This window comes from Brienomyrus brachyistius, unplaced genomic scaffold, assembly GCF_023856365.1.
Source record: "Brienomyrus brachyistius isolate T26 unplaced genomic scaffold, BBRACH_0.4 scaffold55, whole genome shotgun sequence".
NCBI lineage: Eukaryota > Metazoa > Chordata > Actinopteri > Osteoglossiformes > Mormyridae > Brienomyrus > Brienomyrus brachyistius.
Genome location: NW_026042330.1, coordinates 1,916,036 through 1,941,090, shown reverse-complemented (window position 1 = coordinate 1,941,090; position 25,055 = coordinate 1,916,036). Strand labels below are relative to the sequence as shown.

General features: G+C 40.8%; 1 long non-coding RNA gene and 15 other non-coding genes across 16 annotated transcripts; 15 read left to right on the top strand and 1 right to left on the bottom strand.

Moving 5' to 3' along the window:
* The first annotated feature begins 213 nt into the window (after positions 1–213).
* Positions 214–285, top strand: trnap-ugg (transfer RNA proline (anticodon UGG)). Its single transcript has one exon. It is a non-coding gene; the product is annotated as a tRNA-Pro (tRNA).
* Positions 286–1,073: 788 nt separating this feature from the next.
* Positions 1,074–1,145, top strand: trnap-ugg (transfer RNA proline (anticodon UGG)). Its single transcript has one exon. It is a non-coding gene; the product is annotated as a tRNA-Pro (tRNA).
* A 5,090-nt stretch (positions 1,146–6,235) lies between these two features.
* On the top strand, positions 6,236–6,307 carry trnap-cgg (transfer RNA proline (anticodon CGG)). Its single transcript has one exon. It is a non-coding gene; the product is annotated as a tRNA-Pro (tRNA).
* A 788-nt stretch (positions 6,308–7,095) lies between these two features.
* Positions 7,096–7,167, top strand: trnap-cgg (transfer RNA proline (anticodon CGG)). The gene has a single exon. It is a non-coding gene; the product is annotated as a tRNA-Pro (tRNA).
* Positions 7,168–7,954: 787 nt separating this feature from the next.
* trnap-ugg (transfer RNA proline (anticodon UGG)) lies at positions 7,955–8,026 on the top strand. The gene has a single exon. It is a non-coding gene; the product is annotated as a tRNA-Pro (tRNA).
* Positions 8,027–9,674: 1,648 nt separating this feature from the next.
* Positions 9,675–9,746, top strand: trnap-cgg (transfer RNA proline (anticodon CGG)). The gene has a single exon. It is a non-coding gene; the product is annotated as a tRNA-Pro (tRNA).
* Positions 9,747–10,534: 788 nt separating this feature from the next.
* On the top strand, positions 10,535–10,606 carry trnap-ugg (transfer RNA proline (anticodon UGG)). Its single transcript has one exon. It is a non-coding gene; the product is annotated as a tRNA-Pro (tRNA).
* A 788-nt stretch (positions 10,607–11,394) lies between these two features.
* Positions 11,395–11,466, top strand: trnap-ugg (transfer RNA proline (anticodon UGG)). The gene has a single exon. It is a non-coding gene; the product is annotated as a tRNA-Pro (tRNA).
* A 265-nt stretch (positions 11,467–11,731) lies between these two features.
* On the bottom strand, positions 11,732–18,235 carry LOC125724153 (uncharacterized). Its single transcript, XR_007387182.1, has 2 exons — positions 17,553–18,235; positions 11,732–12,950 (listed from the first exon to the last, which is right to left on the bottom strand). It is a non-coding gene; the product is annotated as an uncharacterized LOC125724153 (long non-coding RNA).
* Positions 18,236–18,896: 661 nt separating this feature from the next.
* Positions 18,897–18,968, top strand: trnap-ugg (transfer RNA proline (anticodon UGG)). The gene has a single exon. It is a non-coding gene; the product is annotated as a tRNA-Pro (tRNA).
* Positions 18,969–19,754: 786 nt separating this feature from the next.
* Positions 19,755–19,828, top strand: trnap-cgg (transfer RNA proline (anticodon CGG)). The gene has a single exon. It is a non-coding gene; the product is annotated as a tRNA-Pro (tRNA).
* Positions 19,829–20,616: 788 nt separating this feature from the next.
* Positions 20,617–20,688, top strand: trnap-cgg (transfer RNA proline (anticodon CGG)). The gene has a single exon. It is a non-coding gene; the product is annotated as a tRNA-Pro (tRNA).
* Positions 20,689–22,336: 1,648 nt separating this feature from the next.
* trnap-cgg (transfer RNA proline (anticodon CGG)) lies at positions 22,337–22,408 on the top strand. The gene has a single exon. It is a non-coding gene; the product is annotated as a tRNA-Pro (tRNA).
* Positions 22,409–23,196: 788 nt separating this feature from the next.
* Positions 23,197–23,268, top strand: trnap-cgg (transfer RNA proline (anticodon CGG)). The gene has a single exon. It is a non-coding gene; the product is annotated as a tRNA-Pro (tRNA).
* A 788-nt stretch (positions 23,269–24,056) lies between these two features.
* trnap-cgg (transfer RNA proline (anticodon CGG)) lies at positions 24,057–24,128 on the top strand. Its single transcript has one exon. It is a non-coding gene; the product is annotated as a tRNA-Pro (tRNA).
* Positions 24,129–24,916: 788 nt separating this feature from the next.
* On the top strand, positions 24,917–24,988 carry trnap-ugg (transfer RNA proline (anticodon UGG)). Its single transcript has one exon. It is a non-coding gene; the product is annotated as a tRNA-Pro (tRNA).
* The last annotated feature ends 67 nt before the right edge of the window (positions 24,989–25,055 follow it).

Below are 25,055 nucleotides of genomic sequence, written 5' to 3'. Positions count from 1 at the left end.
CAAATCAAACCCATTAACGATTTAAGAAACACCGAGATCCTGCTGTCGCTTAAAGTATGAATTTCTGATTGCCATATAGAAAACTTTTGTCTTTGCGCAACAGAATTCATACGGAAATTTCACTGTGAAATTTAATGGCGCCCTGTAAAAACATAGAATTAAAAGGACTCTGAGCTGCATCCCAGGCAGTGCGTAACCCAAGCCCATATCGGGGGCTCGTTGGTCTAGGGGTATGATTCTCGCTTTGGGTGCGAGAGGTCCCGGGTTCAAATCCCAGACGAGCCCATGTGCTGTGATGGGAGCCAAACTGGGTTCCTTGCCTTGCACGGCAGGTGCTCCAAACCAGGCTGACTTCTGTGTTTATGCGAGAATTGTTGAAGCACTACAATTTGTGACAATAAGAGAGATTGCCAAATTCAAAATTATATTACGACCGATGCTAGTATGCAATGCAGCCTAACTTATGGCCATTTCAGCTCATCCTTATTCTCCCACCACCCAAAATGGCAAAGTTCTCAATTGACCAATTTTTGCTTTTGTTTCAAGTCATATTTTACATTTGCAAAGACGTTGTTGAAGGGATATATACAAAAATGTTTATAGAATGAAAAATGCTAATGAGCCAAATACAGCATAGCAATAGACATTGACTATGAAAGAACAATCTTGCTTAAGATGTGCAATGCACGACAGCAAGAAGGTCTAAAACAGAATTTCTGCCAAGATATTTTAAATGCTTTCTGCTACTGATTGTAATCTTCAATGACCATTCAGCATTAAACAGCAGTCTTGCTCCTTGCACTTTTACTAAATTGAACATTTCTGTGCCTCTTGCATTACCAATGGACTTTATAAGACAGCAAATCAAACCCATTAACGATTTAAGAAACGCTGAGTTCCTGCTGTCGCTTATAGTATGAATTTCTGATTGCCATATAGAAATCTTTTGTCTTTGCGCAACAGAATTCATACGGAAATTTCACAATGAAATTTAATGGCGCCCTGTAAAAACGTAGAATTAAAAGGACTCTGAGCTGCATCCCAGGCAGTGCGTAACCCAAGCCCATATCGGAGGCTCGTTGGTCTAGGGGTATGATTCTCGCTTTGGGTGCGAGAGGTCCTGGGTTCAAATCCCGGACGAGCCCAAGTGCTGTGATAGGAACCAAACTGGGTTCCTTGCCTTGCACAGCAGGTGCTCCAAACCTGGCTGACTTCTGTGTTTATGCGAGAATTCTTGAAGCACTACAATTTGTGACCATAAGAGAGATTGCCAAATTCAAAATTATATTACGACCGATGCTAGTATGCAATGCAGCCTAACTTATGGCCATTTCAGCTCATCCTGATTCTGCCTCCACCCAAAATGGCAAAGTTCCCAATTGACCAATTTTTGCTTTTGTTTCAAGTCAACTTTTACATTTCCAAAGACGTTGTTGAAGGGATATACACAAAAATGTTTAAAGAATGAAAAATGCTAATGAGCACAATACAGCATAGCAATAGACATTGACCATGAAAGAGCAAACTTGCTTAATATTTGCAATGCACGACAGCAAGAAGGTCTAAAACAGAATTTCTGCCAAGATATTTTAAATGCTTTTTGTTATTGATTGTAATCTTCAGTGACCATTCAGCATTAAACAGCATTCTTGCTCCTTGCACATTTATTAAATTGAACATTTCTGTGCCTCTTGCATTACCAATGGTCTTTATAAGACAACAAATCAAACCCATTAACGATTTAAGAAACGCTGAGATCCTGCTGTCGCTTAAAGTATGAATTTCTGATTGCCATATAGAAAACTTTTGTCTTTGCGCAACAGAATTCATACGGAAATTTCACAGTGAAATTTAATGGCGCCCTGTAAAAACATAGAATTAAAAGGACTCAGAGCTGCATCCCAGGCAGTGCGTGACGCAAGCCCATGTCGGGGGCTCGTTGGTCTAGGGGTATGATTCTAGCTTTGGGTGCGAGAGGTCCCGGGTTCAAATCTCGGATGAGCCCACGTGCTGTAATGGGAACGAAACTGGGTCCCTTGCCTTGCACGGCAGGTGCTCCAAACCTGATTGACTTCTGTGTTTATGCAAGAATTGTTGAAGCACTACAATTTGTGACCATAAGAGAGATTGCCAAATTCAAAATTATATTACGACCGATGCTAGTATGCAATGCAGCCTAACTTATGGCCATTTGAGCTCATCCTGATTCTGCCTCCACCCAAAATGGCAAAATTCCCAATTGACCAATTCTTGCTTTTGTTTCAAGTCATATTTTACATTTGCAAAGACGTTGTTGAAGGGATATATACAAAAATGTTTAAAGAATGAAAAATGCTAATGAGCCAAATACAGCATAGCAATAGACATTGACCATAAAAGAGCAAACTTGCTTAATATTTGCAATGCACGACAGCAAGAAGGTCTAAAACAGAATTTCTGCCAAGATATTTTAAATGCTTTCTGTTATTGATTGTAATCTTCAATGACCATTCAACATTAAACAGCAGTCTTGCTGCTTGCACTTTTACTAAATTGAATATATCTGTGCCTCTTGCATTACCAATGGACTTTATAAGACAGCAGATCAAACCCATTAACGATTTAAGAAACGCCGAGATCCTGCTGTCGCTTAAAGTCTGAATTTCTGATTGCCATATAGAAAACTTTTGTCTTTGCGCAACAGATTGCATACGGAAATTTCACAGTGAAATTTAATGGCGCCCTGTAAAAAACGTAGGATTAAAAGGACTCTGAGCTGCATCCCAGGCAGTGCGTAACCCAAGCCCATATCGGGGGCTCGTTGGTCTAGGGGTATGATTCTCGCTTTGGGTGCGAGAGGTCCCAGGTTCAACTCCCGGACGAACCCACGTGCTGTGATGGGAACCAAACTGGGTTCTTTGCCTTGCACGGCAGGTGCTCCAAACCCAGCTGACTTCTGTGTTTATGCGAGAATTGTTGAAGCACTACAATTTGTGACCATAAGAGAGATTGCCTAGTTCAAAATCATATTACAACAGATCCTAGAATGCAATGCAGCCTAACTTATGGCCATTTGAGCTCATCCTGATTCTGCCTCCACCCAAAATGGCAAAATTCCCAATTGACCAATTTTTGCTTTTGTTTCAAGTCAACTTTTACATTTCCAAAGACGTTGTTGAAGGGATATATACAAAAATGTTTAAAGAATGAAAAATGCTAATGAGCACAATACAGCATAGCAATAGACATTGACCATAAAAGAGCTATCTTGCTTAACATGTGCAATGCACGACAGCAAGAAGGTCTAAAACAGAATTTCTGCCAAGATATTTTAAATACTTTCTATTATTGATTGTAATCTTCAATGACCATTCAGCATTAAACAGCAGTCTTGCTCCTTGCACTTTTACTAAATTGAACATTTCTGTGCCTCTTGCATTACCAATGGACTTTATAAGACAGCAAATCAAACCCATTAACGATTTAAGAAACGCCGAGATCCTGCTGTCGCTTAAAGTCTGAATTTCTGATTGCCATATAGAAAACTTTTGTCTTTGCGCAACAGATTGCATACGGAAATTTCACAGTGAAATTTAATGGCGCCCTGTAAAAAACGTAGGATTAAAAGGACTCTGAGCTGCATCCCAGGCAGTGCGTAACCCAAGCCCATATCGGGGGCTCGTTGGTCTAGGGTTATGATTCTTGCTTCGGGTGCGAGAGGTCCCGGGTTCAAATCCCAGACGAGCCCACGTGCTGTGATGGGAACCAAACTGGGTTCCTTGCCTTGCATGGAAGGTGCTCCAAACCTGGCTGACTTCTGTGTTTATGCGAGAATTGTTGAAGCACTACAATTTGTGACCATAAGAGAGATTGCCAAATTCAAAATTATATTACGACCGATGCTAGTATGCAATGCAGCCTAACTTATGGCCATTTCAGCTCATCCTGATTCTCCCACCACCCAAAATGGCAAAGTTCTCAATTGACCAATTTTTGCTTTTGTTTCAAGTCATATTTTACATTTGCAAAGACGTTGTTGAAGGGATATATACAAAAATGTTTAAAGAATGAAAAATGCTAATGAGCCAAATACAGCATAGCAATAGACATTGACCATAAAAGAGCAAACTTGCTTAATATTTGCAATGCACGACAGCAAGAAGGTCTAAAACAGAATTTCTGCCAAGATATTTTAAATGCTTTCTGTTATTGTTTGTAATCTTCAATGACCATTCAACATTAAACAGCAGTCTTGCTGCTTGCACTTTTACTAAATTGAATATATCTGTGCCTCTTGCATTACCAATGGACTTTATAAGACAGCAGATCAAACCCATTAACGATTTAAGAAACGCCGAGATCCTGCTGTCGCTTAAAGTCTGAATTTCTGATTGCCATATAGAAAACTTTTGTCTTTGCGCAACAGATTGCATACGGAAATTTTACAGTGAAATTTAATGGCGCCCTGTAAAAACGAAGAATTAAAAGGACTCTGAGCTGCATCTCAGGCAGTGCGTAACCCAAGCCCATATCGGGGGCTCGTTGGTCTAGGGGTATGATTCTCGCTTCGGGTGCGATAGGTCCCGAGTTCAAATCCCGCACGAGCCCACGTGCTGTAATGGGAACCAAACTGGGTTCTTTGCCTTGCACGGCAGGTGCTCCAAACCCAGTTGACTTCTGTGTTTATGCGAGAATCGTTGAAGCAGTACAATTTGTGACCATAAGAGAGATTGCCTAGTTCAAAATCATATTACAACAGATCCTAGAATGCAATGCAGCCTAACTTATGGCCATTTGAGCTCATCCTGATTCTGCCTCCACCCAAAATGGCAAAATTCCCAATTGACCAATTTTTGCTTTTGTTTCAAGTCAACTTTTACATTTCCAAAGACGTTGTTGAAGGGATATATACAAAAATGTTTAAAGAATGAAAAATGCTAATGAGCACAATACAGCATAGCAATAGACATTGACCATAAAAGAGCAATCTTGCTTAACATGTGCAATGCACGACAGCAAGAAGGTCTAAAACAGAATTTCTGCCAAGATATTTTAAATACTTTCTATTATTGATTGTAATCTTCAATGACCATTCAGCATTAAACAGCAGTCTTGCTCCTTGCACTTTTACTAAATTGAACATTTCTGTGCCTCTTGCATTACCAATGGACTTTATAAGACAGCAAATCAAACCCATTAACGATTTAAGAAACGCCGAGATCCTGCTGTCGCTTAAAGTCTGAATTTCTGATTGCCATATAGAAAACTTTTGTCTTTGCGCAACAGATTGCATACGGAAATTTCACAGTGAAATTTAATGGCGCCCTGTAAAAACGTAGGATTAAAAGGACTCTGAGCTGCATCCCAGGCAGTGCGTAACCCAAGCCCATATCGGGGGCTCGTTGGTCTAGGGTTATGATTCTTGTTTCGGGTGCGAGAGGTCCCGGGTTCAAATCCCGGACGAGCCCACGTGCTGTGATGGGAACCAAACTGGGTTCCTTGCCTTGCATGGAAGGTGCTCCAAACCTGGCTGACTTCTGTGTTTATGCGAGAATTGTTGAAGCACTACAATTTGTGACCATAAGAGAGATTGCCAAATTCAAAATTATATTACGACCGATGCTAGTATGCAATGCAGCCTAACTTATGGCCATTTCAGCTCATCCTGATTCTCCCACCACCCAAAATGGCAAAGTTCTCAATTGACCAATTTTTGCTTTTGTTTCAAGTCATATTTTACATTTGCAAAGACGTTGTTGAAGGGATATATACAAAAATGTTTAAAGAATGAAAAATGCTAATGAGCCAAATACAGCATAGCAATAGACATTGACCATAAAAGAGCAAACTTGCTTAATATTTGCAATGCACGACAGCAAGAAGGTCTAAAACAGAATTTCTGCCAAGATATTTTAAATGCTTTCTGTTATTGATTGTAATCTTCAATGACCATTCAACATTAAACAGCAGTCTTGCTGCTTGCACTTTTACTAAATTGAATATATCTGTGCCTCTTGCATTACCAATGGACTTTATAAGACAGCAGATCAAACCCATTAACGATTTAAGAAACGCCGAGATCCTGCTGTCGCTTAAAGTCTGAATTTCTGATTGCCATATAGAAAACTTTTGTCTTTGCGCAACAGATTGCATACGGAAATTTCACAGTGAAATTTAATGGCGCCCTGTAAAAACGTAGAATTAAAAGGACTCTGAGCTGCATCTCAGGCAGTGTGTAACCCAAGCCCATATCGGGGGCTCGTTGGTCTAGGGGTATGATTCTCGCTTCGGGTGCGAGAGGTCCCGGGTTCAAATCCCGGATGAGCCCACGTGCTGTAATTGGAACGAAACTGGGTCCCTTGCCTTGCACTGCAGGTGCTCCAAACCTGATTGACTTCTGTGTTTATGCGAGAATTGTTGAAGCACTACAATTTGTGACCATAAGAGAGATTGCCAAGTTCAAAATTATATTACGACCGATGCTAGTATGCAATGCAGCCTAACTTATGGCCATTTCAGCTCATCCTGATTCTGCCTCCACCCAAAATGGCAAAATTCCCAATTGACCAATTCTTGCTTTTGTTTCAAGTCATATTTTACATTTGCAAAGACGTTGTTGAAGGGATATATACAAAAATGTTTAAAGAATGAAAAATGCTAATGAGCCAAATACAGCATAGCAATAGACATTGACCATAAAAGAGCAAACTTGCTTAATATTTGCAATGCACGACAGCAAGAAGGTCTAAAACAGAATTTCTGCCAAGATATTTTAAATGCTTTCTGTTATTGATTGTAATCTTCAATGACCATTCAACATTAAACAGCAGTCTTGTTGCTTGCACTTTTACTAAATTGAATATATCTGTGCCTCTTGCATTACCAATGGACTTTATAAGACAGCAGATCAAACCCATTAACGATTTAAGAAACGCCGAGATCCTGCTGTCGCTTAAAGTCTGAATTTCTGATTGCCATATAGAAAACTTTTGTCTTTGCGCCACAGATTGCATACGGAAATTTCACAGTGAAATTTAATGGCGCCCTGTAAAAACGTAGAATTAAAAGGACTCTGAGCTGCATCTCAGGCAGTGCGTAACCCATGCCCATATCAGGGGCTCGTTGGTCTAGGGGTATGATTCTCGCTTCGGGTGCGAGAGGTCCCGGGTTCAAATCCCGGATGAGCCCACGTGCTGTAATGGGAACGAAACTGGGTCCCTTGCCTTGCACGACAGGTGCTCCAAACCTGATTGACTTCTGTGTTTATGCGAGAATTGTTGAAGCACTACAATTTGTGACCATAAGAGAGATTGCCAAATTCAAAATTATATTACGACCGATGCTAGTATGCAATGCAGCCTAACTTATGGCCATTTGAGCTCATCCTGATTCTGCCTCAACCCAAAATGGCAAAATTCCCAATTGACTAATTTTTGCTTTTGTTTCAAGTCAACTTTTACATTTCCAAAGACGTTGTTGAAGGGATATATTCAAAAATGTTTAAAGAATGAAAAATGCTAATGAGCACAATACAGCATAGCAATAGACATTGACCAAAAAGTGCAATCTTGCTTAACATGTGCAATGCACGACAGCAAGAAGGTCTAAAACAGAATTTCTGCCAAGATATTTTAAATACTTTCTATTATTGATTGTAATCTTCAGTGACCATTCAGCATTAAACAGCATTCTTGCTCCTTGCACATTTACTAAATTGAACATTTCTGTGCCTCTTGCATTACCAATGGTCTTTATAAGACAGCAAATCAAACCCATTAACGATTTAAGAAACGCTGAGATCCTGCTGTCGCTTAAAGTATGAATTTCTGATTGCCATATTGAAAAGTTTTGTCTTTGCGCTACAGAATTCATAAGGAAATTTCACAGTGAAATTTAATGGCGCCCTGTAAAAACGTAGAATTAAAAGGACTCTGAGCTGCATCCCAGGCAGTGCGTAACACAAGCCCATATCGGGGGCTCGTTGGTCTAGGGGTATGATTCTCGCTTTGGGTGCGAGAGGTCCCAGGTTCAAATCCCGGACGAGCCCACGTGCTGTGATAGGAACCAAACTGGGTTCTTTGCCTTGCACGGCAGGTGCTCCAAACCCAGCTGACTTCTGTGTTTATGCGAGAATTGTTGAAGCACTACAATTTGTGACCATAAGAGAGATTGCCTAGTTCAAAATCATATTACAACAGATCCTAGAATGCAATGCAGCCTAACTTATGGCCATTTGAGCTCATCCTGATTCTGCCTCCACCCAAAATGGCAAAATTCCCAATTGACCAATTTTTGCTTTTGTTTCAAGTCAACTTTTACATTTCCAAAGACGTTGTTGAAGGGATATATACAAAAATGTTTAAAGAATGAAAAATGCTAATGAGCACAATACAGCATAGCAATAGACATTGACCATAAAAGAGCAATCTTGCTTAACATGTGCAATGCACGACAGCAAGAAGGTCTAAAACAGAATTTCTGCCAAGATATTTTAAATACTTTCTATTATTGATTGTAATCTTCAATGACCATTCAGCATTAAACAGCAGTCTTGCTCCTTGCACTTTTACTAAATTGAACATTTCTGTGCCTCTTGCATTACCAATGGTCTTTATAAGACAGCAAATCAAACCCATTAACGATTTAAGAAACGCCGAGATCCTGCTTTCGCTTAAAGTCTGAATTTCTGATTGCCATATAGAAAACTTTTGTCTTTGCGCAACAGATTGCATACGGAAATTTCACAGTGAAATTTAATGGCGCCCTGTAAAAACGTAGGATTAAAAGGACTCTGAGCTGCATCCCAGGCAGTGCGTAACCCAAGCCCATATCGGGGGCTCGTTGGTCTAGGGTTAAGATTCTTGCTTCGGGTGCGAGAGGTCCTGGGTTCAAATCCCGGACGAGCCCACGTGCTGTGATGGGAACCAAACTGGGTTCCTTGCCTTGCATGGAAGGTGCTCCAAACCTGGCTGACTTCTGTGTTTATGCGAGAATTGTTGAAGCACTACAATTTGTGACCATAAGAGAGATTGCCAAATTCAAAATTATATTACGACCGATGCTAGTATGCAATGCAGCCTAACTTATGGCCATTTCAGCTCATCCTGATTCTGCCTCAACCCAAAATGGCAAAATTCCCAATTGACCAATTTTTGCTTTTGTTTCAAGTCAACTTTTACATTTCCAAAGACGTTGTTGAAGGGATATATACAAAAATGTTTAAAGAATGAAAAATGCTAATGAGCACAATACAGCATAGCAATAGACATTGACCATAAAAGAGCAATCTTGCATAAGATGTGCAATGCACGACAGCAAGAAGGTCTAAAACAGAATTTCTGCCAAGATATTTTAAATACTTTCTATTATTGATTGTAATCTTCAATGACCATTCAGCATTAAACAGCAGTCTTGCTCCTTGCACTTTTACTAAATTGAACATTTCTGTGCCTCTTGCATTACCAATGGACTTTATAAGACAGCAAATCAAACCCATTAACGATTTAAGAAACGCCGAGATCCTGCTGTCGCTTAAGGTCTGAATTTCTGATTGCCATATAGAAAACTTTTGTCTTTGCGCAACAGATTGCTTACGGAAATTTCACAGTGAAATTTAATGGCGCCCTGTAAAAACGTAGAATTAAAAGGACTCTGAGCTGCATCCCAGGCAGTGCGTAACCCAAGCCCATATCGGGGGCTCGTTGGTCTAGGGTTATGATTCTTGCTTCGGGTGCGAGAGGTCCCGGGTTCAAATCCCGGACGAGCCCACGTGCTGTGATGGGAACCAAACTGGGTTCCTTGCCTTGCATGGAAGGTGCTCCAAACCTGATTGACTTCTGTGTTTATGCGAGAATTGTTGAAGCACTACAATTTGTGACCATAAGAGAGATTGCCAAATTCAAAATTATACTACGACCGATGCTAGTATGCAATGCAGCCTAACTTATGGCCATTTGAGCTCATCCTGATTCTCCCACCACCCAAAATGGCAAAGTTCTCAATTGACCATTTTTTGCTTTTGTTTCAAGTTAAGTTTTACATTTCCAAAGACGTTGTTGAAGGGATATTTACAAAAATGTTTAAAGAATGAAAAATGCTAATGAGCCAAATACAGCATAGCAATAGACATTGACCATAAAAGAGCAAACTTGCTTAATATTTGCAATGCACGACAGCAAGAAGGTCTAAAACAGAATTTCTGCCAAGATATTTTAAATACTTTCTATTATTGATTGTAATCTTCAATGACCATTCAGCATTAAACAGCAGTCTTGCTCCTTACACTTTTACTAAATTGAACATTTCTGTGCCTCTTGCATTACCAATGGACTTTATAAGACAGCAAATCAAACCCATTAACGATTTAAGAAACGCCGAGATCCTGCTGTCGCTTAAGGTCTGAATTTCTGATTGCCATATAGAAAACTTTTGTCTTTGCGCAACAGATTGCATACAGAAATTTCACAGTAAAATTTAATGGCGCCCTGTAAAAACGTAGAATTAAAAGGACTCTGAGCTGCATCCCAGGCAGTGCATAATGCAAACCCATATCGGGGGCTCGTTGGTCTAGGGGTATGATTCTCGCTTTGGGTGCGAGAGGTCCTGGGTTCAAATCCTGGACGAGCCCTCGTGCTGTGATAGGAACCAAACTGGGTTCCTTGCCTTGCACGGCAGGTGCTCCCAACCAGGCTGACTTCTGTGTTTCTGCGAGAATTGTTGAAGCACTACAATTTGTGACCATAAGAGAGATTGCCAAGTTCAAAATTATATTACGACCGATGCTAGTATGCAATGCAGCCTAACTTATGGCCATTTGAGCTCATCCTGGTTCTGCCTCCACCCAAAATGGCAAAATTACCTATTGACCAATTTTTGCTTTTGTTTCAAGTCAACTTTTACATTTCCAAAGACGTTGTTGAAGGGATATATGCAAAAATGTTTAAAGAATGAAAAATGCTAATGAGCACAATACAGCATAGCAATAGACATTGACCATAACAGAGCAAACTTGCTTAATATTTGCAATGCACGACAGCAAGAAGGTCTAAAACAGAATTTCTGCCAAGATATTTTAAATACTTTCTATTATTGATTGTAATCTTCAGTGACCATTCAGCATTAAACAGCAGTCTTGCTCCTTGCACTTTTACTAAATTGAATATTTCTGTGCCTCTTGCATTACCAATGGACTTTATAAGACAGCAAATCAAACCCATTAACGATTTAAGAAACACCGAGATCCTGCTGTCGCTTAAAGTATGAATTTCTGATTGCCATATGGAAAACTTTTGTCTTTGCGCAACAGAATTCATACGGAAATTTCACAGTGAAATTTAATGGCGCCCTGTAAAAACGTAGAATTAAAAGGACTCTGAGCTGCATCCCAGGCAGTGCGTAACCCAAGCCCATATCGGGGGCTCGTTGGTCTAGGGGTATGATTCTCGCTTTGGGTGCGAGAGGTCCCGGGTTCAAATCCCGGACGAGCCCACGTGCTGTGATGGGAACCAAACTGGGTTCCTTGCCTTGCACGGCAGGTGCTCCACACGAGGCTGACTTCTGTGTTTATGCGAGAATTGTTGAAGCACTACAATTTTTGACCATAAGAGAGATTGCCAAGTTCTGTTGGAGAAAGCGTCAGGCTTTCCACTCCAACTCTGCACACAGGACCAAACTACAATACAGTATATGTTGGAGAAAGCGACAGGCTTTCCACTCCAACTCTGTACACACCATTAATTACGAGACAACACACTTAGAGTTTTACTTGCACAAGGGTAACCACACTCTCTGCATGCTAGGCTACAAAGGAATGTGTTACAAAGGGTGGTTCCCCTTGGCACCTTTATTTATAGTCAATGGGGGGCAGGGGTCTTGGAGTGAGAACAAAGAAAAGACTGTGAGAGTAAGAAGAAGTTCTGGTTTTCCTCAGGTAGACAACTATTTAAACACGTGCTCAGGATACGTGTAAACTAATATAATCTAAAGTATGAAGGTAAAGGAAAACAAAATAATGTATATACATATTTACACTCATTGCTGATTATACAGAAATGATAACAAATGATTACTAACAGTTTCTTCAACCTAACAGTCCCTCCTGTTTATCATGACAGTATGATCAGAAGCATCAGTATTGTACAAATTGCAAAAACACTTTCAGCACAACCGTCATTCAGATCACATCATCATCATTATTAAGAGGGCTAGACAAGGTTAGTAAATCCATTCGTTCTTCTGCAGTGTATAGCAGAAAAACAGAACTAAAAGTATGTTGTATCATGGAACGGAGGCAGGGTATAATACAAATGAAACAACAACATACAAATAATAATGTAACAAGAATGGGGAGTGAGAACTTTAGCAGTAACTGCCACCAGGACCCAGTGAGAAACCAGTCCAACCATGAGGGACTGGCATGGGGATCCAGGGACATATGTGTACAGACATAACAGTTAGTTAAATTGTCTTTCTTTGCTGAATCATAAACATAACGATACCAGTAATTTTGTAGGAAAGGATGGGTCTCATTTGTGGAGATAGGTCTCAGGTGGGAGCCGTCATGTGTCCATCTAGGTGGGCGAAACACCTGCTCTGGTGAGTGCAGAAGCAGACCAACAATTCCCATAAAGAGAATTACACCGAGAGTTACCTTACCACATCCCCACCCAATCAGAGTCATTCTAAATGGAGTGCAGATCAGCTGTTTTCTTCACCGGGTTGAGACGTCAGTATCCTATTGATTGCTGCGCCTTTGTAGCGGACTTCCACTGCTACTCCGAAGGTACAGAGGTCTCTGATACGGGCTTGATGGGCTTACAGTGACTCTTATGTATCCAGGAAGGTCGCTCTGCTATTTTCACCGCTGTTGGTGTTGTGAGGAGGACTTGATAAGGTCCGTCCCACCGAGGTGTGCTCCAATCCTTTCGCAACAGGACCTTGACCAGGATCCAATCTCCTGGCTGCAGATTATCCTGTTGAACAGAAACAGAATTTACTGACTACTGGGGTTATGTTTTTGTTGTGATGATAATAGCTTACGCATCCAATCGGCTAACGTATTTTCTCTGTCTGCTTTTCCTATATCACTCATTTCGGTTGCTAAGGGAAACGGTCTACCATACACTATTTCAAATGGTGTCAATCCTGCAGGAGTGGGAGTTATTCTCATCCATAATTTTACTAGAGACAAACATTCTGGCCACGGTCTTTTTGTCTCTTCCACTGTCTTTCTGAGTCTTGTTTTAATGGTGCCGTTGGTCCTTTCCACCAAGCCTGCGCTCTGGGGGTGATAAGCACAACAAGACTAGACAGTACTTCTTCCCTTGTGACCAAGATAATTCAATGAAATCCAATGAAAAATTTGAAATGGATACTCAGCTGCGGGAAACTGGCCACGTTTTGGCCTTATGTTACCTTGTGCATTGTGTTTACAGCAAATTAAGCACGCTCGACAAAATTGTTTTGCATAATCAGAAAAATTTATAGTATAAAAGTATTGTTGAATAATATGTACCATCCCTCCTGTTGAGACATGGGTGTTTCCATGGCTCACTAAGGCAGCTGTCTTGTATAAATTTTTTGGTAGGATGGGCTTGTCATTCATATACCCTTGATTTGCATCAACACATAGGGTAAATGGTTGTTGATAATCTGGCAGAGCAAGTGTCACATTAGTTTGTAACATCATTTTTAAGTTTGTGAATGCCAATTCTCCTTCTTTTGTCCACTGAATTTTATCTTTCAGTGCCATGTCCTTCCCATAAATCAGGGTTTGTAAATGTTGAACGAGTGCAGCATAATCAGGTAACCATTCCCTGCAATAATTGCAAAGTCCTAAGAAGGACATCATTTGCTGTTTAGTCTTTGGCTTTGGTGCCTCTTGTATTGCCTGTTTTCTAGTTTCTAATAATGATCGACCTTGTTGGGAGAGTTTATGACCAAGATATATAACTTCCTCTCTGCAATACTGTAATTTTTGTTTTGATGCTTTATGTCCTGTATCATACAAATGCTGTAACACTAACAGTGTGGCTTCTTTGCAATGCTGTTTTGTATCTGAAGCAATTAATATATCATCTACATACAGTAGCACTTAACTATGGGATGGTATTTTACAGGAACTCATTGAATAGCGTAGTGCCATTGTATATACATGTGGACTTTCTGAAAACCTTTGAGGGAGTCTAGTGTATGTGTATTTATGTCCTTTATAAGTGAAACCAAATAAGTGTTGTGAATCAGGATGTAGTGGTACTGAGAAAAAGGCATTACTCAGATCCACTACTAAAAAATACTTCTTGTCAGGGGACAAGGAATTTAACAAAAGGTGTGGATTAGGCACATCTGGTGCAGCATGTTGTACTATTTCATTTACTGGTCTTAAATCCTGCACCATGCGCCATTTCCCTGTATGTCCCTTCTGGACGGGGAATATAGGAGTATTGCAAGTGGCCTCAGGAGCCTCTCGCAATATTCCTGATGCCAACATATCCTGCACTACAGGGGCTATACCTTTCTCTGCCTCAGGTTTTAACGGGTATTGTCTAACTACCGGGCGGTGTTCTGATTTCACAATTACTTTGTAAGGTGGGAACCCCTTTACCAGTCCTACATCAGTGGGGGAGGACGACCACAACCCTTCTGGGAGGCGATCTAGATCTGGACATGATCCCTCCTCCAGGGTTGGAAAAATTTGTCAGGTTGGGTCCTGCAAGTGTGTGGTGAGAGTGATTTGAACTCTCCATCCCAAAGGAAACCGCCACACATTGTGTTTTTTGTCATAGCTCCAAAAGGAGCCAGGTACGGGTTGGTAGTCATTGTAACTGTGCATGGAATCTCGTAAGAACATCTCTACATCCTTCCACTGCATCTGAGGTGGTTTTGATAGAGATACGTGAGGTGTTTCCCCTCTGAACACAGCCTGTTGTTTATTAGATAAGATGACTGAAGCAGCAGAAAAGCCAGTAGTGGAGTTAACATATATATGTTGTAAGGTGATACAAGTGTCTTGAAGGGCATGAAACGTTTTGTCATAGGCATAATCTGGTCCTGGGGTGCCTTTGTACCACATAGTGACGTGTAAGGCATCGCCAGGCATGAACTGGGTTTGTTTAGGGGACTGCTTTTCTCTAGTTTTTCTCAATATTTCACGTGTCTGTGCTGTCCCCCCCAGATCTAGGGACCAATAATACTGTGGAGCTGACATGCCATGAATCACAAAAGTTTGCTTTTCTACTATAGCCTTCATGCCAGTGGGTGTTGCAATCACACTAATACCCATTTGTATCATAAGATCCCTTCCTAACAGATTGACTGGACATGAATGGCTTATTAGCACTTGGGCGTGACATTCTAACTCTGTTTCCTCATCTTTTATGCTAACTGGATTTATCAATTGATGACTTTCAGCTTGGCCTCCTGCAGTTCGGATATTTATGGAGGACGAAGAAAAGGTGACCCTTGGAGGGCTAGTGGTTAACACTGTTCTACAGGCTCCGGTATCACATAGGCACTCATATATTTTCCCATTTATAATAAGCCTTCGTTTTGGTAGTTCTTCAAGTTGTTTTAGTGCTAGCAGTTGGCAAACTGCTTGCAAATCTATCTCTTCTGTCTCATCCTGTTTTTGCAGCTTATCTGGCTCTTTTGATAGTTCACAGGCTAATTGTCATTGATTCTCTGTGGAATTTGGGTTGTTTATAAACTTGGTTCTACATTGCCTAGCTAAGTGCCCAAGTTTTCCGCATGTCCAGAAAGTGTTATCTTGCTGTAATAAATTTCGCTGATTGCTCCTAAAAGCACCTCTCCCCCTTCCTCGGCCTCGTGACCTTCCTCTGAACCCTCCCCTCCCCGGAGGATTCATATGTATTATTGCAACAGTATCATTAGCAGCAAACACTGCGTCTGATTTCTGTTTTTGTGCTGTATGGGCGTGTTGGGCATATTCTAGGGCTTGCTGTACTGAACCAGTAATCTGATGTACCCAGTGTTTATCTATGTATCTCTTCAGTTCAGGTTTTAGCCCTGTGATGAACGCACGTTTTAACTGTTGCTGATAAACTCCTCCATTTTCCTCATTATAAGGAATTCCTGAATTCCCTCTAAACACCACTCTCATCCTATCCATAAAATCCTCTGGCTCTTCTCCATCTTTTTGCTTGCATTGTGCAATTCTACCATAATCTGCTCGTCTCATAAACACTGTCTCTATCCTTCCATGTAATTGCTGCATACTCTGTTGCAGAGCTTGTGAATTATGTGCAAGTGGTTGATTGTCTGGTCCATGACCAGTAAAGTCTCCTGCTACTCTTCCCCATTTATGATTGAACAGCTGTCTTAAACACTGGAACATTTCTCTACCATTCAGGTGGAAACTGCTCTGTAGTTCCAATATTGCTGTCCAAAATTCTGGTACCCCTTCATCAACAGGAGGTATTCCCTTTAATGCTGCCGTTCTATCTTCAGCTGTCCATGGTCTATAGACTAACATTGTTTCAGGTCCTCCATCTGGCTCTCTATTAGGGTTTGCCACCTCCACTAGGGGGCATTGTAATTCTATTTCTTCCTCTTCACTATCAATATCAATGCCTTCATTTCGCGGATGCCATCGAACCTTAGCAGTAGCTAGATCGCGCACAGGGTATAACGTAGGATCTCTACTCCTAGTTATAATGGGGGAAGAAGGAAGAGCTGATGGCTTCTTTGGTATTGTGCCCGTAGCTGATGGTTGTTTTATTTCCCTTCTATCTACGGGTTGCATGGGGGCAGGCAATAGTGGTGGTGTTGGTGGTCTATTTTCTCTATGTTTTATTTTGGCCACCGTCTCATCATCTAAAGTGACTAGAGCGGCTGCAGTTAATTTATCCTTTCTATCATCCTTTTTCTGCTTTCTACGTACATCTCTTAACTTACTTTGTTCCAACCAATTATCTGAATACTTATATTCTTTTTTCCTTTTCTCCAATTTTCCTTTCTTCAAGGTTTGTAACATTTCTAGTCTTAAATTTCCTTGTAATTTTAAGATATCTGGAGTGTGGAGTTTCCCTTCAAACCCATGTTTTTTTTTTTTTCCACCTCTGATTACTTATTTGTCCTGAACCTGGTTTATATCCTTCCATAAACTTCTCATCTCCCTCTAGTTCAATCCTCTTACTCTGATTCTTTCCCATTTTTTTTTCTTTCCCGTCTCCGCACTACACAGGTCCTGGGTGGAAATTCACTGGTACGAGATATATGGGAGGACACCAATACGGCCTTCAACTGCACGCTGTTCGTGCAGCGGTATCGGTTTTCAGGGATGAAACCCGTCCTTGATCCTTCAATCACCAGTACTTCTTTCCCACCAGGCAAAATAAAAAATGGACTGACCAAAGCAACTCTAAGCCTCTATAACAGTCTTAGTCCAGTCATTCACACAATACATGCATGTTCATATTTCGCTTAATTACGGCTAAGCCTAACCCCTTTTCTGCTTAATTACGGCTAAGCCTAACCCCTTTTCTGCTTAATTACGGCTAAGCCTAACCCACGTCAATTGACCCGGTTATTTCGCTGAATAACCTTTGTTGTCTCACCTGTCCTGTGTGCCTGTGTTCCGCCACCGAGGTCCGTCAGACATCACCAGACGTCGAGCGCAGTTCTAACCACCGGCCTGATGACGAATTCACGTCACAGGTCTTTTTTGCACCCGTCTCCGAGTGGCTGCCGGCAGGCTTCAGTGTCGCTCCTCTCGGCGTGCTGGCGATGTCGTCAGGTGTCCTCGACTCCGGCTCGAAGGACCAAATTATATGTTGGAGAAAGCGTCAGGCTTTCCACTCCAACTCTGCACACAGGACCAAACTACAATACAGTATATGTTGGAGAAAGCGACAGGCTTTCCACTCCAACTCTGTACACACCATTAATTACGAGACAACACACTTAGAGTTTTACTTGCACAAGGGTAACCACACTCTCTGCATGCTAGGCTACAAAGGAATGTGTTACAAAGGGTGGTTCCCCTTGGCACCTTTATTTATAGTCAATGGGGGGCAGGGGTCTTGGAGTGAGAACAAAGAAAAGACTGTGAGAGTAAGAAGAAGTTCTGGTTTTCCTCAGGTAGACAACTATTTAAACACGTGCTCAGGATACGTGTAAACTAATATAATCTAAAGTATGAAGGTAAAGGAAAACAAAATAATGTATATACATATTTACACTCATTGCTGATTATACAGAAATGATAACAAATGATTACTAACAGTTTCTTCAACCTAACAAGTTCAAAATTATATTACGACCGATGCTAGTATGCAATGCAGCCTAACTTATGGCCATTTGAGCTCATCCTGATTCTCCCTCCACCCAAAATGGCAAAATTCTCAATTGACCAATTTTTGCTTTTGTTTCAAGTCAACAATTACATTTGCAAAGATATTGTTGAAGGGATATATACAAAAATGTTTAAAGAATGAAAAATGCTAATGAGCACAATACAGCATAGCAATAGACATTGAGCATAAAAGAGCAAACTTGCTTAATATTTGCAATGCACGACAGCAAGAAGGTCTAAAACAGAATTTCTGCCAAGATATTTTAAATACTTTCTATTATTGATTGTAATCTTCAGTGACCATTCAGCATTAAACAGCAGTCTTGCTCTTTGCACTTTTACTAAATTGAATATTTCTGTGCCTCTTGCATTACCAATGGACTTTATAAGACAGCAAATCAAACCCATTAACGATTTAAGAAACGCCGAGATCCTGCTGTCGCTTAAAGTCTGAATTTCTGATTGCCATATAGAAAACTTTTGTCTTTGCGCAACAGATTGCATACGGAAATTTCACAGTGGAATTTAATGGCGCCATGTAAATATATATAATTAAAAGGACTCTGAGCTGCATCCCAGGCAGTGCGTAACCCAAGCCCATATCGGGGGCTCGTTGGTCTAGGGGTATGATTCTCGCTTTGGGTGCGAGAGATCCCGGGTTCAAATCCCGGACGAGCCCACGTGCTGTGATGGGAACCAAACTGGGTTCCTTGCCTTGCATGGAAGGTGCTCCAAACCTGATTGACTTCTGTGTTTATGCGAGAATTGTTGAAGCACTGCAATTTGTGACCATAAGAGAGATTGCCAAATTCAAAATTATATTACGACCGATGCTAGTATGCAATGCAGCCTAACTTATGGCCATTTGAGCTCATCCTGATTCTGCCTCCACCCAAAATGGCAAAATTCCCAATTAACCAATTCTTGCTTTTGTTTCAAGTCATATTTTACATTTGCAAAGACGTTGTTGAAGGGATATATGCAAAAATGTTTAAAGAATGAAAAATGCTAATGAGCCAAATACAGCATAGCAATAGACATTGACCATAAAAGAGCAAACTTGCTTAATATTTGCAATGCACGACAGCAAGAAGGTCTAAAACAGAATTTCTGCCAAGATATTTTAAATGCTTTCTGTTATTGATTGCAATCTTCAATGACCATTCAACATTAAACAGCAGTCTTGCTGCTTGCACTTTTACTAAATTGAATATATCTGTGCCTCTTGCATTACCAATGGACTTTATAAGACAGCAGGTCAAACCCATTAACGATTTAAGAAACGCCGAGATCCTGCTGTCGCTTAAAGTCTGAATTTCTGATTGCCATATAGAAAACTTTTGTCTTTGCGCAACAGATTGCATACGGAAATTTCACAGTGAAATTTAATGGCGCCCTGTAAAAACGTAGAATTAAAAGGACTCTGAGCTGCATCTCAGGCAGTGCGTAACCCAAGCCCATATCGGGCGCTCGTTGGTCTAGGGGTATGATTCTCGCTTCGGGTGCGAGAGGTCCCGGGTTCAAATCCCGGATGAGCCCACGTGCTGTAATGGGAACGAAACTGGGTCCCTTGCCTTGCACGGCAGGTGCTCCAAACCTGATTGACTTCTGTGTTTATGTGAGAATTGTTGAAGCACTACAATTTGTGACCATAAGAGAGATTGCCAAATTCAAAATTATATTACGACCGATGCTAGTATGCAATGCAGCCTAACTTATGGCCATTTCAGCTCATCCTGATTCTCCCACCACCCAAAATGGCAAAGTTCTCAATTGACCAATTTTTGCTTTTGTTTCAAGTCATATTTTACATTTGCAAAGACGTTGTTGAAGGGATATACACAAAAATGTTTAAAGAATGAAAAATGCTAATGAGCCAAATACAGCATAGCAATAGACATTGACCATAAAAGAGCAAACTTGCTTAATATTTGCAATGCACGACAGCAAGAAGGTCTAAAACAGAATTTCTGCCAAGATATTTTAAATGCTTTCTGTTATTGATTGTAATCTTCAATGACCATTCAAAATTAAACAGCAGTCTTGCTGCTTGCACTTTTACTAAATTGAATATATCTGTGCCTCTTGCATTACCAATGGACTTTATAAGACAGCAGATCAAACCCATTAACGATTTAAGAAACGCCGAGATCCTGCTGTCGCTTAAAGTCTGAATTTCTGATTGCCATATAGAAAACTTTTGTCTTTGCGCAACAGATTGCATACGGAAATTTCACAGTGAAATTTAATGGCGCCCTGTAAAAACGTAGAATTAAAAGGACTCTGAGCTGCATCTCAGGCAGTGCGTAACCCAAGCCCATATCGGGGGCTCGTTGGTCTAGGGGTATGATTCTCGCTTCGGGTGCGAGAAGTCCCGGGTTCAAATCCCGGATGAGCCCACGTGCTGTAACGGGAACGAAACTGGGTCCCTTGCCTTGCACGGCAGGTGCTCCAAACCTGATTGACTTCTGTGTTTATGCGAGAATTGTTGAAGCACTACAATTTGTGACCATAAGAGAGATTGCCAAATTCAAAATTATATTACGACCGATGCTAGTATGCAATGCAGCCTAACTTATGGCCATTTGAGCTCATCCTGATTCTGCCTCAACCCAAAATGGCAAAATTCCCAATTGACCAATTTTTGCTTTTGTTTCAAGTCATATTTTACATTTGCAAAGACGTTGTTGAAGGGATATATACAAAAATGTTTAAAGAATGAAAAATGCTAATGAGCACAATACAGCATAGCAATAGACATTGACCATAAAAGTGCAATCTTGCTTAACATGTGCAATGCACGACAGCAAGAAGGTCTAAAACAGAATTTCTGCCAAGATATTTTAAATACTTTCTATTATTGATTGTAATCTTCAATGACCATTCAGCATTAAACAGCAGTCTTGCTCCTTGCACTTTTACTAAATTGAACATTTCTATGCCTCTTGCATTACCAATGGACTTTATAAGACAGCAGATCAAACCCATTAACGATTTAAGAAACGCCGAGATCCTGCTGTCGCTTAAGGTCTGAATTTCTGATTGCCATATAGAAAACTTTTGTCTTTGCGCAACAGATTGCATACGGAAATTTCACAGTGAAATTTAATGGCGCCCTGTAAAAACGTAGAATTAAAAGGACTCTGAGCTGCATCCCAGGCAGTGCGTAACCCAAGCCCATATCGGGGGCTCGTTGGTCTAGGGTTATGATTCTTGCTTCGGTTGCGAGAGGTCCCGGGTTCAAATCCCGGACGAGCCCACGTGCTGTGATGGGAACCAAACTGGGTTCCTTGCCTTGCATGGAAGGTGCTCCAAACCTGGCTGACTTCTGTGTTTATGTGAGAATTGTTGAAGCACTACAATTTGTGACCATAAGAGAGATTGCCAAATTCAAAATTATATTACGACCGATGCTAGTATGCAATGCAGCCTAACTTATGGCCATTTCAGCTCATCCTGATTCTCCCACCACCCAAAATGGCAAAGTTCTCAATTGACCAATTTTTGCTTTTGTTTCAAGTCATATTTTACATTTGCAAAGACGTTGTTGAAGGGATATATACAAAAATGTTTAAAGAATGAAAAATGCTAATGAGCCAAATACAGCATAGCAATAGACATTGAGCATAAAAGAGCAAACTTGCTTAATATTTGCAATGCACGACAGCAAGAAGGTCTAAAACAGAATTTCTGCCAAGATATTTTAAATGCTTTCTGTTATTGATTGTAATCTTCAATGACCATTCAACATTAAACAGCAGTCTTGCTGCTTGCACTTTTACTAAATTGAATATATCTGTGCCTCTTGCATTACCAATGGACTTTATAAGACAGCAGATCAAACCCATTAACGATTTAAGAAACGCCGAGATCCTGCTGTCGCTTAAAGTCTGAATTTCTGATTGCCATATAGAAAACTTTTGTCTTTGTTCAACAGATTGCATACGGAAATTTCACAGTGAAATTTAATGGCGCCCTGTAAAAACGTAGAATTAAAAGGACTCTGAGCTGCATCCCAGGCAGTGCGTAACCCAAACCCATATCGGGGGCTCGTTGGTCTAGGGGTATGATTCTCGCTTCGGTTGCGAGAGGTCCCGGGTTCAAATCCTGGACGAGCCCACGTGCTGTGATGGGAACGAAACTGGGTTCTTTGCCTTGCACGGCAGGTGCTCCAAACCTGACTGACTTCTGTGTTTATGCGAGAATTGTTGAAGCACTACAATTTGTGACCATAAGAGAGATTGCCAAATTCAAAATTATATTACGACCGATGCTAGTATGCAATGCAGCCTAACTTATAGCCATTTCAGCTCATCCTGATTCTCCCACCACCCAAAATGGCAAAGTTCTCAATTGACCAATTTTTGCTTTTGTTTCAAGTCATATTTTACATTTGCAAAGACGTTGTTGAAGGGATATACACAAAAATGTTTAAAGAATGAAAAATGCTAATGAGCCAAATACAGCATAGCAATAGACATTGACCATAAAAGAGCAAACTTGCTTAATATTTGCAATGCACGACAGCAAGAAGGTCTAAAACAGAATTTCTGCCAAGATATTTTAAATACTTTCTATTATTGATTGTAATCTTCAATGACCATTCAGCATTAAACAGCAGTCTTGCTCCTTACACTTTTACTAAATTGAACATTTCTGTGCCTCTTGCATTACCAATGGACTTTATAAGACAGCAAATCAAACCCATTAACGATTTAAGAAACGCCGAGATCCTGCTGTCGCTTAAGGTCTGAATTTCTGATTGCCATATAGAAAACTTTTGTCTTTGCGCAACAGATTGCATACGGAAATTTCACAGTGAAATTTAATGGCGCCCTGTAAAAACGTAGAATTAAAAGGACTCTGAGCTGCATCCCAGGCAGTGCGTAACCCAAGCCCGTATCGGGGGCTCGTTGGTCTAGGGTTATGATTCTTGCTTCGGGTGCGAGAGGTCCCGGGTTCAAATCCCGGACGAGCCCACGTGCTGTGATGAGAACCAAACTGGGTTCCTTGCCTTGCATGGAAGGTGCTCCAAACCTGGCTGACTTCTGTGTTTATGCGAGAATTGTTGAAGCACTACAATTTGTGACCATAAGAGAGATTGCCAAATTCAAAATTATATTACGACCGATGCTAGTATGCAATGCAGCCTAACTTATGGCCATTTCAGCTCATCCTGATTCTCCCACCACCCAAAATGGCAAAGTTCTCAATTGACCAATTTTTGCTTTTGTTTCAAGTCATATTTTACATTTACAAAGACGTTGTTGAAGGGATATATACAAAAATGTTTAAAGAATGAAAAATGCTAATGAGCACAATACAGCATAGCAATAGACATTGACCATAAAAGAGCAATCTTGCATAAGATGTGCAATGCACGACAGCAAGAAGGTCTAAAACAGAATTTCTGCCAAGATATTTTAAATACTTTCTATTATTGATTGTAATCTTCAATGACCATTCAGCATTAAACAGCAGTCTTGCTCCTTGCACTTTTACTAAATTGAACATTTCTGTCCCTCTTGCATTACCAATGGACTTTATAAGACAGCAAATCAAACCCATTAACGATTTAAGAAACGCTGAGATCCTGCTGTCGCTTAAGGTCTGAATTTCTGATTGCCATATAGAAAACTTTTGTCTTTGCGCAACAGATTGCTTACGGAAATTTCACAGTGAAATTTAATGGCGCCCTGTAAAAACGTAGAATTAAAAGGACTCTAAGCTGCATCCCAGGCAGTGCGTAACCCAAGCCCATATCAGGGGCTCGTTGGTCTAGGGGTATGATTCTCGCTTCGGGTGCGAGAGGTCCCGGGTTCAAATTCTGGACGAGCCCACGTGCTGTGATGGGAACGAAACTGGGTTCCTTGCCTTGCACAGCAGGTGCTCCAAACCTGACTGACTTCTGTGTTTATGCGAGAATTGTTGAAGCACTACAATTTGTGACCATAAGAAAGATTGCCAAATTCAAAATTATATTACGACCGATGCTAGTATGCAATGCAGCCTAACTTATGGCCATTTCAGCTCATCCTGATTCTCCCACCACCCAAAATGGCAAAGTTCTCAATTGACCAATTTTTGCTTTTGTTTCAAGTTAACTTTTACATTTCCAAAGACGTTGTTGAAGGGATATATACAAAAATGTTTAAAGAATGAAAAATGCTAATGAGCCAAATACAGCATAGCAATAGATATTGACCATAAAAGAGCAAACTTGCTTAATATTTGCAATGCACGACAGCAAGAAGGTCTAAAACAGAATTTCTGCCAAGATATTTTAAATGCTTTCTGTTATTGATTGTAATCTTCAATGACCATTCAGCATTAAACAGCAGTCTTGCTGCTTGCACTTTTACTAAATTGAATATATCTGTGCCTCTTGCATTACCAATGGACTTTATAAGACAGCAAATCAAACCCATTAACGATTTAAGAAACGCCGAGATCCTGCTGTCGCTTAAAGTCTGAATTTCTGATTGCCATATAGAAAACTTTTGTCTTTGCGCAACAGATTGCATACGGAAATTTCACAGTGGAATTTAATGGCGCCACGTAAATATATATAATTAAAAGGACTCTGAGCTGCATCCCAGGCAGAGCGTAACCCTAGCCCATATCGGGGGCTCGTTGGTCTAGGGGTATGATTCTTGCTTTGGGTGCGAGAGGTCCTGGGTTCAAATCCCAGACGAGCCCATGTGCTCTAATAGGAACCAAACTGGGTTCCTTGCATTGCACGGCAGGTGCTCCAAACCAGGCTGAC